This window comes from Numenius arquata, chromosome 14, assembly GCF_964106895.1.
Source record: "Numenius arquata chromosome 14, bNumArq3.hap1.1, whole genome shotgun sequence".
In the NCBI taxonomy this organism is placed as follows: Eukaryota; Metazoa; Chordata; class Aves; order Charadriiformes; family Scolopacidae; genus Numenius; species Numenius arquata.
In genome coordinates this window covers 7,461,978-7,482,848 of record NC_133589.1, presented here as the reverse complement: position 1 = coordinate 7,482,848, position 20,871 = coordinate 7,461,978, and the positions used below count along the sequence as shown (strand labels likewise).

At 51.4% G+C, this 20,871-nt stretch overlaps 1 protein-coding gene across 2 annotated transcripts in view; it reads right to left on the bottom strand.

Annotated features, from left to right (window-relative positions):
* Positions 1–20,871, bottom strand: part of PRKCB (protein kinase C beta) — a 132,993-nt gene that overhangs the window by 82,824 nt on the left and 29,298 nt on the right. The window lies entirely within an intron of this gene.

Genomic DNA, 20,871 nt, shown 5'->3' with positions numbered 1-20,871 from the left:
ATGCCAGGCAGACAGGACCAAGGCCCGGCTCTGCCAGCACGTTAAGAGGGATGCATCGCTCCCCGCAGCCTGCATCACATAGCCAGGAGACACAGGGCATCAGCAGAGCTGTGGGTATCAAATGCATTTGACTTAAAATTTTAAAAAATAAAATTAAAAGTCAAAGTCTTAAGTTCTGCTGTGCACAAGTAGAATCTGCAGTGGTTTTCTACACTCTGCTCATTACACATTTAATTTGACAGGCGGAACTTTGGTGATAAGAAGAAACAAAGAGGGAATTTGAAGAAGCAAGGGAAAGGAGAGCACAGAGCCAAGCGATTGATCCTGGCAGACGTGCGAGAGGATGACTGGAGCAAGCGGAGCACACGTGTGTGCGCACACCAACCCTGGGTGAGCTGCTCACTCTTGCCTCTCCAAAGACACTAGGAAAGCAGAACACATTCATTTTACATGTGCAGAAGCAGAAGAAGTGAAATGCCCATTTCTAGTGGCAAGAGAGACTAGAAAGCCAATGTCTGAGAAGCTCAAAACCATCCCAGATCTTTACTGCAGCCTTTCCCCCATATTCTTTTAAGTTTTCACTGAAGAGTTCAATTATTAAAGATGGCATTAAATATATACACACAGGTAACACCTCCTGCCCTTTAAGCAGGAATACACTAGAATACAGTAGAAATGCAGTATTTTCTCTTCAACTGTCAAACTAATTGTCGTGTGTTCAAAAAACATTCATATTACAGTTCAATTAAGCAAATGATATCCGAGTCACTGCAAGTCATCTTTGTGGCAACTGAGTATTTCGCAAGAATAGTAGGCTCTCAGCATTAATATAGATTGTAAGGACAATCCATTGGAAGATGGTGAAGTGCAACGCTTCCATACGCATCCAAAGGAAACAAGAGTCTCTGCCGATTGCAGCAGTGTGGGCTTCACATCCAACGCCTCCAACGAGCCTTGGAAAGATCCACTCAAACACTCCATGAGTGCTTAGGTGAACAGTCCACCCATGCAAAAAAAATGGCCAACAGAATTAATCGGGTACAGGAGCTTACGCCAGTAATCCTGCCTTCATTCCTAAATTTGCATCCTACCCAACAGATGCCAGAAGATTTGATAGATCTTTCCTCCCGTGCCTAATCCGGTGCATTACGCTGGGAAAAGGCTGCTCGCTTTCCGGCAGGAGCCAGACTCTGGCTCTCCAGGAGCATGGTACCCAGAGAAGCAGCTCCATGGGTCTGCTGGGACGAGCGCTGCCGTACCACTCCTGGTTTCACCACACTTCAGCATCTTAAACCTGTATCTTTGTCAGTTTAGAAACTGCAGTACAAGCAGCAGCTTTCCCAGGTTGCTAATTAGACAGTTAATTTGTAAATCTTATTATATGGATAATAAAGTTATCAAATCCCACTAGTGAGCCACAAACGTCCCAAGTCATTTATATACAACAAAAATGAAACATTAACCTTTACTATTTGTTATTGAATAATGCAAGAATGTTTACTGGCCCTAAATTCTTCTTTAGAGCTATCTCCACTGCAGGGATCTGGGGATATGTCTCTGTCTTGGGGGAGTGAAGGATACAAAACCCCATAAAAGATATCCACAGGCTTACAAGACTTGCTGGAATGCACATTTTTAACAGCATCCCCAGCACAGTTTCTCAGATCTGGAGAATCTTGCACCGAAGTGTCAGGGCAAGATCACGCACCTCCATTCCCTGGGATCCTGATGCAGTTTTGGGAAGAAAAGTCTCCTAGAAGGTTGGTTTTCAGGGCCAAGAAACCACAACAGCAACCGGGCACCAGGGTATTTTCAAACCCTAGGAACTAGCCTTATTTTGAAGCATGGAAAGAGAGGAAATGCTAATGATATTGCTTAAAAAAAAGTAAAATAAACATACATATATATACTTAAAGGCTTCTTGGCCTAAACCACTGCTCAAAAATCCTTGAGAAAAACCATAAAGCATTTTCCCCAAACTGATCACAGAACCTGCCAACCAGAAAAACCTCATCAAAATGCGTTCCAAGAATAAGAACATTGCCGAGCACGTGTCCGGCTGTACCTCCAGCCTGGGAAGGGACCTCCTGGGGCAGCAAGGGCTGCTAGTGCAGCTCGGGAGCAGGCAGCACATCCATCAGCTCCCGGCTGCTGACAGCCGGCCAAACCAGGCTGCCGAACGCAGGGAGACAGGCCAGCAAATTAAAGCTTTATTCAACAGCATGCGGTCGGGAACAGTCGCACGTTTGTGTGTTTTGGAACAATGCTGCAAATCACTGCAGCAGACAGAAGCCCCTGGTAAGTCCTCGATGATGGCAGGAGGGACAAATCCACTGATGGCACTGCATGGAAATATTGCTGCAAGGAGCTGTGTAGAAGCTCCCTGATTGCTGAGGACTTTTGTCATCCCCAGACCCATGGCAGATGACCGAGATGAGCAGCAAGCTGAACACTGATCTTGGAGAGGACTTCCCTACAGGCTGCTGTGTCCTGCTCTAGGGGCAGGTCTTGCCCCCACGCCTGGACCCCAGCAGGTCTGGGAGTCAACGGGATGGAGTAAATAACAAAAACCTCAGTGAACGTAAAAAAAATGAGAGGACAGACCTTGCCATTAGCCAACGCGCAATTAGAGAAGAGGAGGTGCTTCCAGAATCGTGAAGCAGCCAGGCAGGTTTTCAGGTACATCACCTCGATGTGGGGGAGAGCCGATGGGAACAGCCAGCTCCCAGCGCTGTGTGCTCGGAGAGCTGCGCAGGGCTCTGGCACACCAAGTTATCAGCCGAGGACTATCCCATCACGAGCATCCAAGTTAGTAAGGTGTCAGGCAGAGTCACTAAAAAGGAATTTCCTTGCAACCACCAGTTTGTCGCTATGCTGTGGCCAGTCCTGTGGGAACACAGAGTCCCGCCATCCTTCCGATGCTCCTAGTAAAAGCAGGAAAAAACTTTTTGTTGGAGGGGAGAGGAAGAGATGTTGCAGCAGGACATGGTGGGATTTTATGCCACTCAAGGCTTGCCGGGACAGGCTGGGCAGGGGGATGCATCCATCCACCCCACGCTCTTGGGGGCTGCAGAAGGAGCATGGTCCCCCTGTTCCTCCCTACGCTGCGCCTGGAGCAGCCCCAGCCCATGATGCTGAAGCTGACCCACGTGAGGGGCTCCCACAGCCCATAGCTCTGCTCTTTTCCAACACAGCATTCCAGGGAGGAGCAGGAGCAGCCCTGGCCGTGCTGATGTCCCCCATCGATGAGCGACACGGGTATCGCTGCCTCTGTCTCACCAGGTTTGCTTATCGCGAAGACAGAGCTTGTTTGCTCTGCGTCGCCTGCATGTGCACCTTCCTTCTCCTTCAGAGTATTTTCTTTTCTTCTGTTTACCAAGTGTAAACAAATGCAAAAGAGTTCCCCCACCATATGCATCACAGCTCACCTCACATGCTCCGTCTCCATTCAGATGCTTTCCCAAAAGCAGACAATTGGGCAGTTTGCCCAAAGACACAACAATGCTGAAAGATTTGCTCTTAGAATACAAAATCCTTCCCAGTCCAGTGGCTTCTGCCCAGGAAAAAACCCTTTATCAAGGCTTTAAGCTCTTTATACCGGCATCAGGCTGCCCAGGGAGCCAGCCCTATGTGGGCACAGGTATTCCCAGGAATATGAAAGCCCGGGAAAGTCTCAGGGTTAGTGTTTTATTTGCAGACTCCAAGAGTCTGAGACTGCTGAGTCCATCCCAAGAGCAGCACAGAGCAGCAGACCCAAGCACTGGGACTGCATCTCTGCCCGTGCTGTTACTGCCAGGACACACATTTGTCCAATGCAGTGGCCAGCCCTGCTCAGAGCGGGTCTCTTGGGGCCGCGTTTCTCCAGCACACTTTGACCTTGCTCTGAATCAGATTTTTGGGATGCTAGAAGCACGTTCTAGAAGGAAAACTGCCTTGCCCCGTGCCCTGTCCATGCTACATGGATCCACTCCGTGCAAGGAGCTGGATGACTGCAAAGGGTCACAGATGCTGGAGGGCAAGCAGTGGTGTTGTGCCACCTGAAGCACCACATCTCCACACAGCCCAGGAGAACCCCAGAGCTGCTTCCAAGCCACAGCATCCTTAACACAAGCTCTTGGCCATCTCTATGGGGCCCTGGCACCAGCCCACAGCTGAGGGCTTAAAAAAGGAGAGCACCAACCTGCATCGTACCTGGCAAGCAGAGCAAGGCTGGCTCGGGATGATAAATCATTTCCTGACCCCCGCACACTATCGGCTTGGAGCCTGCCACGTGAGATCTGATTAGCCTCATCTCCCACATGAAACGTCGTTAGCTGGCAGGAAGGTATCCAGCCCTCCTCAAAAAAACCCAGACGCTGTGACAAACGACTTCCTGCAGGAATGAACCCTGCCTAGCAACTCCATGCTGCATAAAGCAGCACTGCCTTTTATTTGATCTCCATTTGTTGCTCTAATTTCATTGCGTGAACTCCTTGTCCTGATGTTCTGAAGAAGGGGCTAATCAATTTTCCCCCGAGTTCCTTCATGAAATGAATAATTCAGGGAAGTCACCTCTAAAGCTTCCCCCCCTGCCCAGTACATCTCTTCCCACAATACACATTCCCACTGCAAAAAAGCCCTTTGTCCAGCTCCGCTGGGCAAGGGAGAGGTCTGGAGGTACCAAGAACAGTCTCCGATGCGCTACGTCAAATAAGGCAGACAGATGGAGAGTTAACAGAGCCAGAAGAAGGATCAAGCAAGATTCATCTAAAAATCAAACCCAGGGAAGAGTTAAAACCTCCCCAGAGAGCTGACGGAGCCGTGATTTAGCAGATGGTTCTAATATCACGAAGCCTGAAGATTATTTCGAGCATATCTCGGTGTGTAGCTGCTCCCTTACAACCTGTGGAAATTCTCATTTGGATAACGTTTCCCCTTCCTAAGTAACAAGATATTCAGGAAACAGCTTGGAATTCAGATTATCAAAACTAGGGAAAACAAAATAACCACAACAAAAAAGAAAAGATTTATAAAGGAGCTTTGTGTTGATCCACCTACGCTGGGCAAACCCACGGGGTCAGATGCATTAGCCCGGCTTTGCCCCGATGATGCACTGAAATGCACCACAGCCAACAGTTGCCCACAATTTTTCCATTCCCACATTAAAAAAATAAGACCCGCTACATCAAACAAAGTCAGTGAAGCATGGTAATCGTAAAATAAGGGGAAAGAAGGTTTCCAGGAGGGGAAGTCCTAAATTTCTGACAGCGCTTCACAGTTTTTAATCACTTACAGCACAGAGAGAGAAGCTGAGCTAAAATTTGCGCTCTTTGGATTTAATCCCCAGCTTTGGTTAAAAGCTTTCTGGAGTTCTTACAACACAATAAATATCTTCAGCTCCCCATCAGACTTCAGCGGTTTTCCCCGTTGTCAGCTCCGGAGACACAGGAAAAACGATCTGGGATTTTTGGGCTGCGGTTCTCCTCTACGGAAACCTATTGGGGAACAGCTCGGCGGATTGGGATGGTGGGGGGGTTATGGCTGATGCACTGGTTCTGCGTGTGTTTGGTTCACTCACCAGACCCGAGGACGTAACAAGAAACACAAAATCCCCTGCAAAAAAGGACAGAAGAGCTGTTTTTCTTAAGGAAGATGTGGAAAAATTAAAAAAACAAAAGCATGAGGCAGCAGGCTTCTCTTCTGCGAAGTCTCACCAGCCTTATTTCTCTGGGAGACTGAGATTGCCTGAACAGCTACAAAGATTTTCAATCCAAGAAAGCGGTTCTTATTCAGACCAGTTAATTCGATGCTAATGGTACAAAGAAACCTTCATTACAGGTTTGAAGAGACCCAGGCTTGCAAATTAGCGCTGAGAAAGCTGTCATTCAGTACCAGAAAGACAAAAACTGCATTTCCTGGTATTTCTGAAGTAAAAGCAGCAGTATTTATTTTTTTTTAAAGCTATACAATCTTCCAGCCATTATAAAAACAACTGGCACTGTCCATTCTGCTCTCCGGCAGATCCCATCTGCAGATCCCAAAGCAGGGACTGCGTAAGACCCGACACCACGGGCAGGACTTTTCGCCCATCGTTACTCATCCCAGGCTGGGTTCTGGGATGGGATGGAGCATGGACACAAACACATGCAGGACCAGGGCCTGCCAGGGGCTCCACAAGCCATCCCCAGAGCTGGGCAGCCTTTTGGCCGATGCCATTTCCCCTTTCCTCAGGGAGAGGAGGACGCTCCTGCTCCTCCCGGCCCCTCAAGACCCTTCCCCAGCGCCGTGAGAAAGGCTGAGGAGCTCAGCGACAGGGATTACGTGCCTGAACGGCAGGAATCCTCTCTGTTGTGCAAATCCCTGTTAGGGAAAGGGCAGACTGAAACACCTGCATTTATTTAGGCTCCTCGTCTGCCTACACCCAGTACCAGTTCCAGGTTTTTTTGCTCCCATCTCCCATTTACTCTACAGGGAGAGTTCCCATTTCTCCAAGAACACAGACCCCTCGCTCTTCTGCTCACTTGCTCTTTTGGGAGAGGAAGAGGGGCAAAGTTAGCTTTTGAACAATGCTGTGTCTGAAGAGATCCAGGGTCCTGCAGGATGCCCTTCCTCGGAGCAGTCTCCCAAAGCCTGCGATGCCGATGGGCCGGCAGCGCCCGCCGCTCTGCACACCCACGCCAGGACTGACGGCTATTTCCAGAGACACAAAGACATTAATTTTACATTAGAGAGCCTCATCCCAGCTCGGAGAGAAAACGGCTCAGAATTTAAATACTTCATCAGCATTTCTCCCGTACCACGCTGTAACAGAGATTCACTTTCAGACTGAATAATTTAGCCCCGCTCCTGGCCGGCGCGGCACACGAAGCAGCAGCCAGGGCTCCGACAGAAGCACCAGCAGCAGCTTGGTGAGCCCCCCAAGCCCCCAGCCCCGGCTGCACTGCCAGAGCCCGTGGGGGCTTGGGGAGGAGATGTTTCTCAGCAGCAGCATCGGGCAGCAGAGCCCAGCCCACAGGACTCGCTGCAACCTCCAGAGCCGGGCAAGAGCCCGGGCTGTGCTAGCCCAGCTTTATCCCATCCCTGATTCCACCATGAATTACAAGTTTCAGGACTCCTCAGAAACGTTCCTGTGTTAGTGATGTCCCGGGATGGGGAGGAAAATGCACTCGGGTGCCGAGGGGTTTCGTGGACAGGATCCGGGCTGCTCCTGGCGCTGCCGCAGGCTGGGTATTTTGGAAGGTTCCTGCAGATGTCGTCATCTCCGCCCCTCTTCTCCTCTGTCAGTTCATGGATGACTGAGCCTTCCAGCTTGTGCTGTCTCTACGCTCTAGTGCTCGTCCGCATTTCGCCAGCATCTCCCAGCCACGGCTCAGCAAGGCAGCAATTCCCAAGACCAGGCTGGCTCGGATGCAGCCACCGAGCCCTTCCCTACCTCTGGCAGATGCGACTCTCTGCTGCCCATGCCCCTGGCCACACCACCACCTACACGACCACAACACGGGGAGGACATTCCAGACAGCTCTCGACACATCCAGGCAGCAGCATGACTACCCCCATCCCTCTCACATGCCCCGGGCTCACTGTGTGGCTACCAGCTATCTGTGCCCTTTCCTTGTGACACAGTTATGACTTGTTTACTCTTTGAGCTCCTCAAGGGCCAGCTGAACTCAGCAGGTCCCAACACGAGGGCGGCATCCACCCTCCCTCCTCGGGAGGGAGAGGATGTGGTGGGCGAAGCGGGAGTTCAAAGCACACTCAGCTGGCCGTGGTCCCCCCTCTGCAGCTCTGACTCCCAGCAAGGTCCCCCGACCATCGTGACAGTGCCCATCGCTCCCTCAGGGAATTGCACGTGTGCCCCCAGCGCAGCAGACTTTTCCAAAAGCTCCCGTTTCACCCCTTGGAAGGTGCTTGTGGTCCAGATTCCCCCCAACACACACCTGGAAAGCAGAACCTGTCTCTCCGTTCCGTGCAAGCACTGCTTCTAGGTACTCATTTCCCCACCTAATTTAGGGATTTAAGAAAATATAAAAATACAAAGAAAGGACAGCCTTGCAAAATTGTAAAAGGAAGCCTTGCTGCTCCTTTTGCACCTGGAGGGCAGAGAGACCCTATAGGAGATGTAGGGTCAAACACCTCCCTTGCTGCAGCAGAGCCTTCCTGGAGCGCAGGATCCCAGCCCAGCGATGGGGGAACAGCACTGTCTCAACGCTGCAGTGTCCAGGTGCTACAGGGGGGGGACAAGTGGCATTTGTGGCTCCTTGGGGTAAGACCTTGTCAACAAAAATCAAGTGAATCCGGCACCTGCAGTGTCCAACACGCAGAAGCAGCCCACAGCAGCTGCACCAAAGAGCAGGGAGAGAAAGGCTACTCTGCTGTTCGCTTCCAAAAGAGACATCTTTAATATTCCCTTTTTTTTTTTAAAGGGGTTAAATATTTTGAGCCCAGCCATGCACTTTTAGAAGCATTTGAGTATATACGAACAAAACATTCAAAAAAAGTCTGCAGCTTTTATATGAAATACCCGTAATGAATTGACAACATCCTCTGCATGACAATGAATGTATTGAAGCCAGGCGGGATGAGGAACATCAATCATCCACGGGAATATAATAGGTGTGGGTGGGGAAGGGGACGATGACAGCATTAGAGCTTGGATTGGGGGGGGGGAAAAAAAAAAAAAAAAAAAAAAAAAAAATCTTCATTCTCCCACTGCATGTGCCAGAGAAACACCTAAAGCCACATCCAGGTGGCAAGGGACAGGGGGCTGCCCAGGCAGAGGGTGGTCCAGGATGCAGCCCAGGGAACGCAGCTGGCCCCGCTTCTGCAGCTCTCGCTGGCACAGGGGTCACTGGACATGGCAGAGGGTGGCTCCCTCCAGCCAGGACATGGCCAGCATCCAGCTCCTGCTTCCTCTACGTATTACTTGGGCCAAAAAAGCTGCCTGAGAGCAGCAAACAGAGCACCCCAGCAGCCTCATCCCCAGCATCCAAAGACATCCCGCGGGAACGGCTCCTTTCTCCTCCCACCATGTGCCTTTCCCCCAGCCGTGCAGGTACAAAGCCAAGTCCCACCACAAAGCATGCTATAAAAAGACCAAGAAAAGCCCCTGGCAAAACGGCTCGCCTGCGGGAACCTTTACAGAGAGGTTATTTGCAGCGAGTGGAGCCACACACACCAGTGCTTGAATGGGGGGGGTCCATATGGTGTGCCAACACCACGCTGCACTGCTCGCCCGCCCTCCAAACCTAGCCACCTCCCGGGACCAGCAGAGAAGATCAAACCAATGAGAGCGAAGCCGCCAATATGTTTCCCTGCACGAAGCACACAGGAATCACAGACACCTTTCTTCTCTGCTCCTTTTTCCCTGTGCCAGGTGCCGCCACAGAGACCCACGCATGGAACCGGGGGGAACCGCACCAGCCGTGAAACTGCCCACACACCCGCCCTGACAGATGCCCTGAATGAACAGGAGGGAAACGTGCCATTCTCTAATCTTCAATTATAACCAGGTGACACGTCGCAGAAACACTAACAGGTAATTTTACAAGTTGGAATTTATTTCTTTCCCTGTTAACATCCCCTCTAACCCGTTTCTTAAAAGCCCAAATTACAAGCCTCGTGATACTGCACGCAGAGAAGTTCGTCACATCCTTGGGCAGCACGAAGGACACGCTGGGCTGGAGCGAGATGCCCCCAGCTCCCGTCCCCATCCTGAAATGGTCAAGGCAAGTGGGGATGGTGGCATTTCAGCAGCTCTCCTGGAGAGGAAGAGCACCCAGATGCTGGCCAAGAGAGCTCTCTCGAGATGCAGGACGGATGGACAAACTCAGTTTCTACCTTGGACAAATAGGACAGGCAGCATCGAGGAAAGTGCTGCAGCCCCCTCTGAGCCTGGTCCCTTTGCAAGGGGATGGGTCTGGGTCCCTGGGGACATCCCTGGGGACACCCGGGTGCCTGCAGCCAGCTCCGCTCACAAACACCCACGCAACAGCTTCAGGACCTGTCCCATCCCCTCAACGACACCTCCAGCATCTCTACCAGCAAGAGATGAAAAATAAGTACTCTGTGATTAATCAAGGCCCTGAGGGACCAGATTAAACAGTCTTGGCAATTAATTCTGGATTTCTTACAAAGGCGCTGGAAGACAGTGGAAAGCTGCGGCAGTCCCTGGAGGATGAGCGCCGAGTCCTCTTAAAGCCCAGCCTCGCCTGCACCAGTTACACAACTCACCGCTCGCTCGCTCCTCGGGCTCGCCGTTGTGATGTGTTAAATTACAGATGGTCTCAATTAAAAGTGCGGAGATGGAAAGGAGGCTTGGGAAAAAAAAAAAACAAAAAAAAACCCACCACCCCAAACCTGTACATGACAAGAAAGAAGATCATTAAAAACTTGGCAGCCTACTTTAACTTTGGTGACCTGGTAATTTAATATTGTAATTGAAACTCCAGGTCAGCCTCTTGAGAGGAGGTAGAAATATGGAAAGGTATCCCTGCAGGATCAGTCCTGCCCAGAGAACAAGTCAAACGTTTAGAAGAGGGCAGTCCCAGGTACAGATAACGCACCATCATCCCAATTATTACACTTGCATCTCAGAGCCGTAGAAGATGGCTGCTGGCTTGCTTTGAAGACACATTTCTTTTTGTAACAGCGTATTAATCCCATTTGAGGAAGATAAAAACCCATTCCCCAAAGCGCTAATAATATAACTCAGTTAAAGCTGAATTTTGTCACTTATCTCCAAGACAGAGAGGAGAACTTCACTCTCGTTTTCTTCCTTGCATCCCCCACCCCCCTTAAATTTTAATATTGGGAACATTGTCTTAATTCCAAAACCAGAGACCGAGGCAATTATTAAGTAGCAATGCTCAGATAACACTACCTTCACCTCCAAATAAGCCAGGCGGCTTCAGGGACAACAGGCTGGTGAAGGATCTTCCAGCACTTCACCAGTTCACGGTGCACCCATCAATCCCTGCCGTACCACTGCCACGCAGCCATGTCCCACCACCTCCCACAGCTTGTTCCATCTTGTCCCCATTAGGGCTCTCTTGGTGCTGGGCACAGCTGGCTGCGGACCCCCCACCGCTCCCTCCGCCCACCGTAAGACCATCCCAACCTTTGCAGCATCTAAAAAGCCATCCCGACCTCTGTACCCGTTACCGACTGCCCTCCGTTTCCACCATCGGTCTGTCTGCCCCAGGTCAATCGGGCGGTTATTTTAAAATCCCTTCATCCAACCACAATGTTGGTTTTTGTCTCTCTGCCCCACCAGCATTTCAAGACGCTCACCCCGGCAGCAGCTCTGCCAGGCTTGTCTGACATAACCAGGGCAACCTCCAGTGATGCTTTCGCAGATGGGATTTAAAATTAATGACAGTTTCTCAAAAGATGTCTTTCAAATGCTACAGACCCAGGATTAGCCTGTTGGGAGCATGAGGGTGTCAGACCGTGAGGAAAGGATCAGGAGATTCCCACAGCTGCTGGAGGGAGACGTTGGCTGGTTGCTTTAAGTTCCCTTCATGAACCTTAGCAGGACCTGCTGCTACTCAAAATCCCACGAAGGCAACAGCATCTGCATTGGCCCGTTTCAGGATCGTCATGGTTTCATCTGCCTGAAAGAGCTGGTGTCAGATATGCCTTGGTGGTGCACCAGAAGCCACGGGTGAGCAACCATAGAGGTGGCTCCAGCCTGGGAAGAGGGACACCTTGGTAAAGCAAACAGATTAGGGAGCCTTTTCTACAATTGGGAAGCATTAAACCAGTTCCCTGTATAAATCATGGATTCACATTCATTCAGAGCATCTCAGGGTGATGGGGTCAGGTGTCAGCCCCATGCCCACGATGAAGTTTTGGTAGGTGACACGTAACCATCCTCTCTCACTGGTGTCCCCGCCACGCCAACTGTCCCAAGGCACCATGATGTTGTCTTCCTCCTGAACTGGGAGCTCACTGAAACCCACAGATGGGAGTCAAAACAGAGTGAGAATTCCACTGTGTTTGTAAGCCTCTGGCCAAGACGCTTCATAATTCTGATATCAAAATTAATTTTCCATGGCACTGGAGATCCAGAGAGAGACTGTTTTTTGTTCCTGAAGACTACAACAAGAGGAATTTATGCTGAGCACACACTGCAAGATAAAGCACTCATTTCCTTTAGATAGCCTATTTAGGGTACAGAGCTAAGCCCATACACGGGTGAGAAATTTCTCAAGCACTCTTGGCCAGAAGTGTCATTTCTTCTTTCCTAGTTCCCCTCCAGGAGCACTCGTGAGCGCTTGTGTTACCTCCAGAAACTTGTAACCAGGTGAGTCAAGAGCTGGAGTTCAAAACTGCCCTACAAATGTGAAGAATTTAAGGTCTTTGACCAAGACAACATCAAGAGTAGACCACGAACACAGAGCTACTGCACAGCAAAGACTGGGAGGCATTTATGTACTGCTAAAAAGACAGCAAAGTCTGTAATCTTGTTCGCCTACATCCCCACGTATTTCTAAAAAACAGGCTTTAAATAAATCAGACTAATCCAAATTTGGGGAGATTTGTAAGGTAAGTCTATCCAGAACAATAGAAGGGTACAGATGTTTATTTCTCACCTCATTTATGGAGCTAATTTTCTACCTATTAACCACATATACCACCTAACATCCAGATCTGACACCGGTTTGCAGCAGGGCTCATCCCATCAGCCAGGATCACCTCCCGCTCAGCCACGTACCGGTCACACCGCCCTATTTCAGGAGAGACTTGCACCGGGTGGCCCCTGGTTTACATCCTCACGGGGTTTAACAAAGCGTGGCCATAACGCACCGGTACCACGAGCTCCGGTGCTGACCACCAAACCTTGCCGTTTTGGTAACTCCGGGGTGAGCCACCGGGTGACCCCTGTGACTTGAGCTGAAGCCCCAGCGTTGCTTTTCAGGAAGTGCAGGAAAAAAAAAAAATTAAAAAAAAAAAATCATTACTACAACAGCAACATTTTTTTATTGGCTGATATGAAGAGTAATGACTTCCCCACTGCTGCCTCTGGCTTATTTTAAACATGCTGCATCTTGGGAGTTTTTGTTCTCCGCGTACAAAGCGATGGTTGAAGGGTTTCTTGAACACCCAGAAATGGTAACAGATCGATTTAAGTACAACTGAAAGCAGCAGCGCGCCAGGGTCCTCCTAAGGTGAAGCTTCCTACATGGGATTTATTAAATGTTGCAATTGCGCCGTGTAATTGTGCCACAGCCCTGGGTTTCCTACAGCAAAACGCTGACCGTTTTCTCTGCTCTGCTGCTGCCTCACCACCAGAAAACTGTTTCCTCATATAAATAACCGAGTGCTCGCCAACACCAGCCCATCGCAGGAGCCCAAGGCACAAACCTGCCCTGACAGCACCATCAAACCAGGCACAAACGGCTCCTGGCATTAGCATACCTCCCATGCTTGCGATCTATCAAAAAGTGAACGGGAACATTCAAGATGATCTCAAGATACTTTTCAGGTTATCCCTGGCCTTTCTCTTCTGCAAACTGTTGCGTGCCACGTTCTGCCCCAGCTCTGCAAGCCACTGGCATGCTGCTGGGCACCTGTGCCTCCAGATGGAGGGTCAGACCACAGCGTGTCCTTCAGCACTTCTACTTCTGCCTAACCAACACGCAGGTCTCCCCACCAACTCATCCAGACGAACACCAGCCAGCACGTTTTAGAGCTTGCAAGCCCATGAGACAGCCACAGGACCTGCCAGATGGCAGGAGATGAAGCTCCATCCCAGCTCCTGTGTGGTGGGAAGCCAGAAACCGCTCCTACAAGCCCAACTTGCTCCCCCAGTATGGCTGGCTGTGGCCAGGCAGGGTCCCAGAGCACCCCCCCCCAGGAGGATGTGGGACCGTGCTGCTCTTCCCCCCCGCACCCCAGCCAGAGGAGAGAAGCCGACTGGACTTTATCTTGTTATTTCAACCACTTCCTCCCGCAACACACCAGCAGAAAGAAGGCTCATCTTCAACAGAGTCAGGGTTTCCTTTAGTTTTTGGCTCTCCCAGAGGACTGTGTGCCCCAAACCTCTGCAGCTGATGGCAAAGAGGAGGTTCAGAGGAGGGACCAGGGCAGAGGGGCTGAAGTCCAAGCAGGACACCATACACCAACCTCTGCGCCGTTGAGCCTCCGGCAGCGTTATCGAGGCAGCAGCTCCATCTGCACGGGCAGCTGCTGACTCACATTTCCTCCACACTCTGCACCTTCCCATGCCACCACCAAAGCACCAGCACCCGGCTGGAGAGGAGGGTCCGAGGGGTTGAGAGGGGCTTGGCAGCCGGCAGCCACCCTCCATAAGCAAGACTCATCAAGAAGTTGTTCTACATTCATTAAGTCTATTTTAAGATAGGAAAAAAAAAAAAAAAAAAGTTAAATTTGGTCCTCACTGTCTCTCTGCTTTTAAAAAGATCACTGATACCGTGGGCTGGAGCATCAAATGCCCCAGGAAGCCGCAGGCATGGGCAGGGCATCCTGCAATAGCAGGGATGCTCTCCATCAGCAGCTCCCACTGAAGGACCCCCACAAAGGGCCACCAGCAGCTATTGCCCCACCCACCGCAGTGTCTTCAAACGGGCAAATAAATGTCCATCATCAAGTGCAGGCAGCTCCAGGAGATGTTTGGTCCCCAGTGAGAAAGCAGCAGCCCAGGGCTTTGCACCATGGGGAGGAACGCTGGGCAGCCCTGGCGTTCTCACAGGCAGCTGCCCCTCTCGGGAGAGGGCTCTGCGTTGATGCTCACTGCGGGGACACGCGGGGGGTGTCCCCACCCAGGCGTCTCTCTGCAGGTGCACCAGACCGAAGCAAGGTCGCAGACTGCCAGCCCACATCTGGAGGACACGTGCTCCCCCCCCCATAGGTCAGCAGCCAGGTTTTGGGCTAGCAAAGGAGAGAGCACCAAGACACTGTGCAGCAGCTGGCAGCTCCAGTTGCTGATCAATTAGCAATCACCTTACTAAGGCTAACGAGCAAGCTAGCCTGTAGCTAGCCTTCAGCAAGCCAGTGAAAGCCACCCGGTGCACTGAGAGGACAGCAAAGAACAAGCAAAAGCTCTGCAGCCTCATTTCACTTTCGCTTGCCATCACGCCTTACCCGCTCACCCCAGCAGGCACTGCTAATTTGATGAGCTTAATTCTCCGAGGCCCTTTTCAATCCCTCTCTTGTGCTGCAGCGGGGGAGGCAGAGAAAGCAAACCTCCTTGCAATGAAGGCTGGATGAGGTGATGGAGGGGGAGCCCCTGCCCGGGTTCCCCCAGGCACAGTCATGTCCTGCAAGTCCACACAGCATGTGGCCACCCAGGTGCTTGAGACAGGACTCAATTTCCATCCCTCTTGTGGTATCCACCTGGAGGGGGCTCAGACCCCCCACCCACCACCATCCCTCAAGGGCTGCCACCAGCCCCCTCCATGAAGCATCACGGAGCACTGGGGCCAGTCCATGGGTCAGGTTATAATTAGCAAACGCAGCAGCAGAGCCCCAGCCAGGGTCTCCAGCAGCAATTGAGGCTCTCTACGCATACCAGGTTGCGTGTCTTGTCAGTCTGTGCTGTCAGGGTCTGTCAGTCTGGAGACAGGATTTGTCCTGAGCCACACGTTAGGTCTGTGGCGAAGCAAGGGACAGAGCTCGGCTGTCCTGGTACTGCACCAGCCCGACCACAGACGCCCCACGATCCTGCAGAGAGCAGAGGCATGCTCACTGCCCAGAATCTGCTGGGGAATCATTCACGAGAAACTCGTTAGGAACAAGTTGTTCTTATTTTCCAAATCCTGCTCAAACCAATGGCTGTTGTCAAACCTGCCCACCATGTCATAGAACCACAGAATGGTTCGGGTTGGAAGGGACCTTAAAGATCATCAAGTTCCAGCCTCCCTGCCACGGGCAGGGACACCTCCCACTAGACCATGTTGCTCAAAGCCCCATCCAACCTGGCCTTGAAAACCTCCAGGGATGGGGCATCCATAGCTTCTCTGGGCAACCTGTTCCAGTACCTCACCACCCTCAGAATAAAGAATTTCTTCCTAATATCCAGTCTAAATCTACCTTCCTTCAGTTTAAAACCATTGACCCTGTATGGTCAGGAGTACCTACCCTACCGGGTCAGCTGGCAGGCTTGTCCCAGTGATGCACCAGGCAGGCTCCAACCTCTGTGCATCACTGGGGTCCATGCACCCCAGGAGCCCTCTGCCTGCCCGGGCTCGGCTCCCAGCCCTGTACCACAAACCTCACCCCTGGTAGAGCTCGATAAGGACACGGCCACCAGCCAGCACCCTGGCAGATAGGAAGGATTGCTGCCGAATTTCAGGCTCTCCTGAAGGAGAGAGCATCCCTGATTTTACACAACAGACGCACAAATTGGATGTTAACAAGAAAGGACAACCTGGGGTATGAGACATCACGGATGAGGCTCCCATGAAATTGTTCTGCGCGTGCCAAACCTGGAGACACAGCCTGCCACGGGGCACGACAGCATCCCTGGCACAGCGAGCCATGGCCACAGTGTTCACAGGGGCAACTTGCTCTTTTGGAAACACGTTGCCTGTAGCAGGCACTCTGTTAACTCCATTGCACAGAGCAGACCCTTCAGCACACATTCCAAGCTGTCAGGGAAGAGGAACGAGGGAAGGGACCCCAGCTATTAGCAGCCCCCTTCGAGAGCCCTTCCCGGCCACACAGACTTGGAGCCCCATTCATGTTGTGAAGTGTGAGTGGGAGTCCTGGGACAGACGATTTCTTCAGAAAGCCTCAGAGCGCTGCTGACATTAAAACTTTTCCTCCCACCAGGAGGCCAAAGGAAAGCTGGTGAAGAGGGCAGGCAAAAAAAAAACCCAAAACAAACAAACCAAACCCACACAGAAAAGCCCCTAATAATTTGGAAAACTTCCCATCAAGTAAAAAAGCCATTTATCAAACACAGGGCTTTTCGCACGAGAGTAAAGGGCAGCGCCAGGGGTCAAGGGTAGCCTGGGCAGAGCCAAAGTCCAACAGACAGTCAGACGCCCAGGGGGGCTCCTGCCATGGGGAGGCTGAGTTCAGTGGAGTGGGAGCTCCCAGGGGACCCACTGGTACCAGACAGCCTCCCAGACAAGTCCTGCCACAAAGAACACAGTGATTTGCCCAGTTCTGGCATAAATCAGGCATGGACAGAGTTGCAAAATGCCAATTTTGCTCCAACAACTACCTGAGCCTCGCTGCTGTCGGACCTCTCCAAACGCATGCCCTGCACGGGGACCAGCCCCGAGGGTGGCGAAGAGCAGAGACTAAGGGATGGAGCACCCCAGCAGCGATGGCAGGAGCATCCGTAACCCGCTCTCCACCTTATTACAAGTCTGCTCAGTCCCAGACTCCACAGGGGAATTTTGGGAGGTCTCGCAGGCTTCCTGCTCCGTGTGTTGCCGATGGAGACGTGCTGATAAGAAATCCAGGCACTTCCTCTGCAGAAGGAAAACAGCTTTAGCAAATGGAGGGCAAGAGCACAGCAGCTCCAGCAGCACACGGTACGGGGACAGACAGAGGAGGATGCTCAGCCCTGACTCCTGCCTTGGCTTTGGTTCTCCTTGGTACCACTCGTGCTTGTCTTATCAGTGAGGCAGATCCTGGCTGAGCAGGGGTAGCACGGACTGGCACGGCAGGATGGAGTTAACACCAATTGACGGTCCGGCCATGGCATGAGGGTTTGCTCACATCGAGTCCCCCAGCACTGGACCCCCACGGGGCTTCGGAACCACCTGGCACGTGGCAGAGCAGGACATGGGGCACGAAGCTGAGTCTCGCCCAAGGGAGGATGCTCTCCCAGGCTTGCCTTGGCTGCAGCCGGGAGATGGATGCTCACTTCTCAGGAGAGGCTTGGCAGCAGCGCTGCAAACAGCAAAACCCCTCAGTGCTGACCCTCGCAAGACAAGCGCTACCACACTCCAGCCCCCACATGCCACAGCTCCGCTGCTGCAGGAAAGGATGTAGATTACACTGTTTTTTGGTGTTTTTCTTCCCTTGAAAACAGGCCATTATCTCATGACAGTTTGGAGCACTATATGTTATTACACAGCAACATTACTGCCTTTAAGACATTCAAAGGGCTGCAGCTGGCAAGATCTCTAGTGTACTTGGCACTCCTTTTGATGTTATACAGATAAGATATTAAAATAACATTCCCAACATGTAGATTTACTGTGTCTGCTCGCTCCTCTCTCTCCAGCCAAAGCCGTTCAGAACAAGTTTTTTATTGATGCTGCAAGACAGGCGGTGCACAGCGCAGGGCTGGAGGAGTCACCTTGCTGCGGGAGGGAGTGGGGCAGCTCTGTCCCGGGGATCCGTCTGTCCCTGCCCCAGGTTTCCACAGGGAAGGTCCAGGATTCAGCACCGGGTAGGACGCACTCAAACTTGTTAGACAGGATGGGGAGAGCCCACAGTGCAGGGGGGCACCAGCACTCAACCAAGGTCAGCAGAGAAAGCCTGAATCAGACACCACCTTCAGTATCACATTAAGGAAAGCATCTTAAAGCACTTTGTGGGGGAGGAAGACATCAGACCTGCCTAGTTTTTGGCGTTTTTTTTTTTTTTTTTTCTTAAAACAATTACTGTTTAGGTGAATTTTGCTTTATCTTTAAGTGGTCAATATGCTCGGCTTCTGCTTCACTAAGAAAACTTCATCGAGCCATGAATTAAATTTACTCTTCTTGGGCAACGGTCCTGTAAAATTACATGCCACTGTGCTCAATTAAAACATTATCTAGGCTGCCAGCTTTTAGAGGAGGAGAAGAGAAAAAGGGAAGAGTCGTTTTATTTACATCGAGCTCTGCAAAGAGCTTTCTTGGCTCACTTTCCACATCCACATCCCTGCTGGCCAATATGACTTTATTAATGTTTACGATATGGCCTACTTTTTAATGCGACCCTGTCCCAGTGAAAGAATCCATTTGCATTTTTAATGAAATTTGGATAAGCAATTTAGCCTATCCACCAGCACACTGGCCTCCATAACACTCGCACAAAGCCTGTGTGCTGTGAGTCTCTCCAAGCAGACCGCTGTGGCTTGTCTTCTGGAAGTCCAGGTGTTTTACGGAGCAACCTCTTTGCTGAAGGGGGTCATTTTATACAGAGTTTGTTCTTCTGCAGCTGGCAGAGCATCCGCACCGTCCTCAGCACAATAAATGCGGGCCATCACCAGCTAGCCCAAAGGCAGCTTTACATTCAGTTTATTTTAATAAAGCAATGAAGGCAAAAAACCCATACATAAGACAGTAAATGGAACAAGAAAAATCTTTAAGCTTGCCTGAGATTTCTCCCAGCTGTTCTGTAGTGCTTCATAGAAATGAAATAGAGCAAATTTCAGAAATACTGGGCTGAGTTTTGCTTGTCAACCCCCAGCAAGTCTCTCCAGTTCACACTGGCCTCTTCTCCTGTTTTCCCTTTGCTAAGCAGGATAAAGAGAGATAAACCTCTCTGCTGAGCCCTAAGAAGTTGTCTGCGGAGCCAGGGGGAGAATGAACAGAAGCTTCTAGTAACTCAGTTGAGATTTGCAGTTCCAGCTCACACAGCAGCCCCCAGCCTGCGTGTCCGCCTTTGCCAGCCTGACAGATACACACCGGCTCCTCCACGGCTGCACGCCAAGATCGTCGGTTTGATTTTTTGGAATAAAAACCCTATCTTCAGCAGAAGAGATGCGCACCCTCTACATGCTTTATAGGGCCAGGCCATCTCACCAGGCAGGAAAATGAGCTGCAGCAGCTGGATCAAAAAAATCCCACCCCACCTCCAGGCAATCTTCCCTTGAGTCATCCAAAGTTTCCCCTTCTCCTTGCAGGAGAGTACGGCGCAGCATCACTGCAGCATCACCCCCACCGAGCCATCACAGACATCCTGCAACGCCTCCCAGCACCTGCAGAGCCCAGGGAAAGTCACAGAAATGTCCCCAAAACTGCTTTGTACAGCAGCCTCTTGCATACCCTTGAGGGAAGAATAACGTTCCCGTGAGATTAAAAACCACCCAGAATTGTTGGTGCCAAACAAGGAGGCACCTACACAAAACCTCGACACTGGTCAGGCTGGGAGCTGGTGGGCAGGGACTGATTTCGGGCTGGTTAAGCGGAGGGAGATGCTACACGTGGCCACACAGCGAAGGATGCTCCCTGCAGCCAAGGGATGCTCTCCCACCGTGACGCCTTCAAAGCTCCCTGCAAAGCCACCCAAATGCTATTGCAAACACAAACTTGTGCCTGTTTGAAGAGTCTATAGTAAGAAAATCCCTAAAAAAAGGCGAGAAAACCCCTGAAAGAGGTGCCATTCCAACTAGATCTCATTTTAACCCCCAATTCACACTGCCTTCCAGTCTCCCCCTCGCACCTGCACCATGCTGGACCATCCTGAGGGTCCTCACCAGCCCACCCAGCTCCCTGGCACCCCACGGGGCTGGGCCGGAGGAGCCCCCACAGCCCGAGCTGCTCCCAGGACAGCATCGCTACTGGCCCCCAGCTGCTGGCTCCAGCCCTGCCATGTCAACAGCATCACAGATTCAGTCTCATCCGAGATTGGCAGCTGCTTGGGGGCGGCTTTCCATTTCTGAATGCACGGCACCCGCTCCGCAGCACATGATATAGTAATAAATATTTGGAAAGATTTATTATTTTTATATAAACAGTAACAACATATTGCAGAGGCTCAGTTAGAGAGCCTGCTCCTTGCTGCGAAGCTCTCCAGGAGTCCGTAAGCTGCTCCAACCCCACCAGCCCTGGGACCAACCACGGCCCCAGCACCCGGAGACGGAGCAACGAGGGATACCGGGCACAGGACTCGCTCATCCCAAGCTACAGAGGCTCCTGGTTCTTCCCTCTGGATCTCCCACCTGCAAACAGCCTCTCTGAGGCCCCCCCCGAAGTTTTGCCA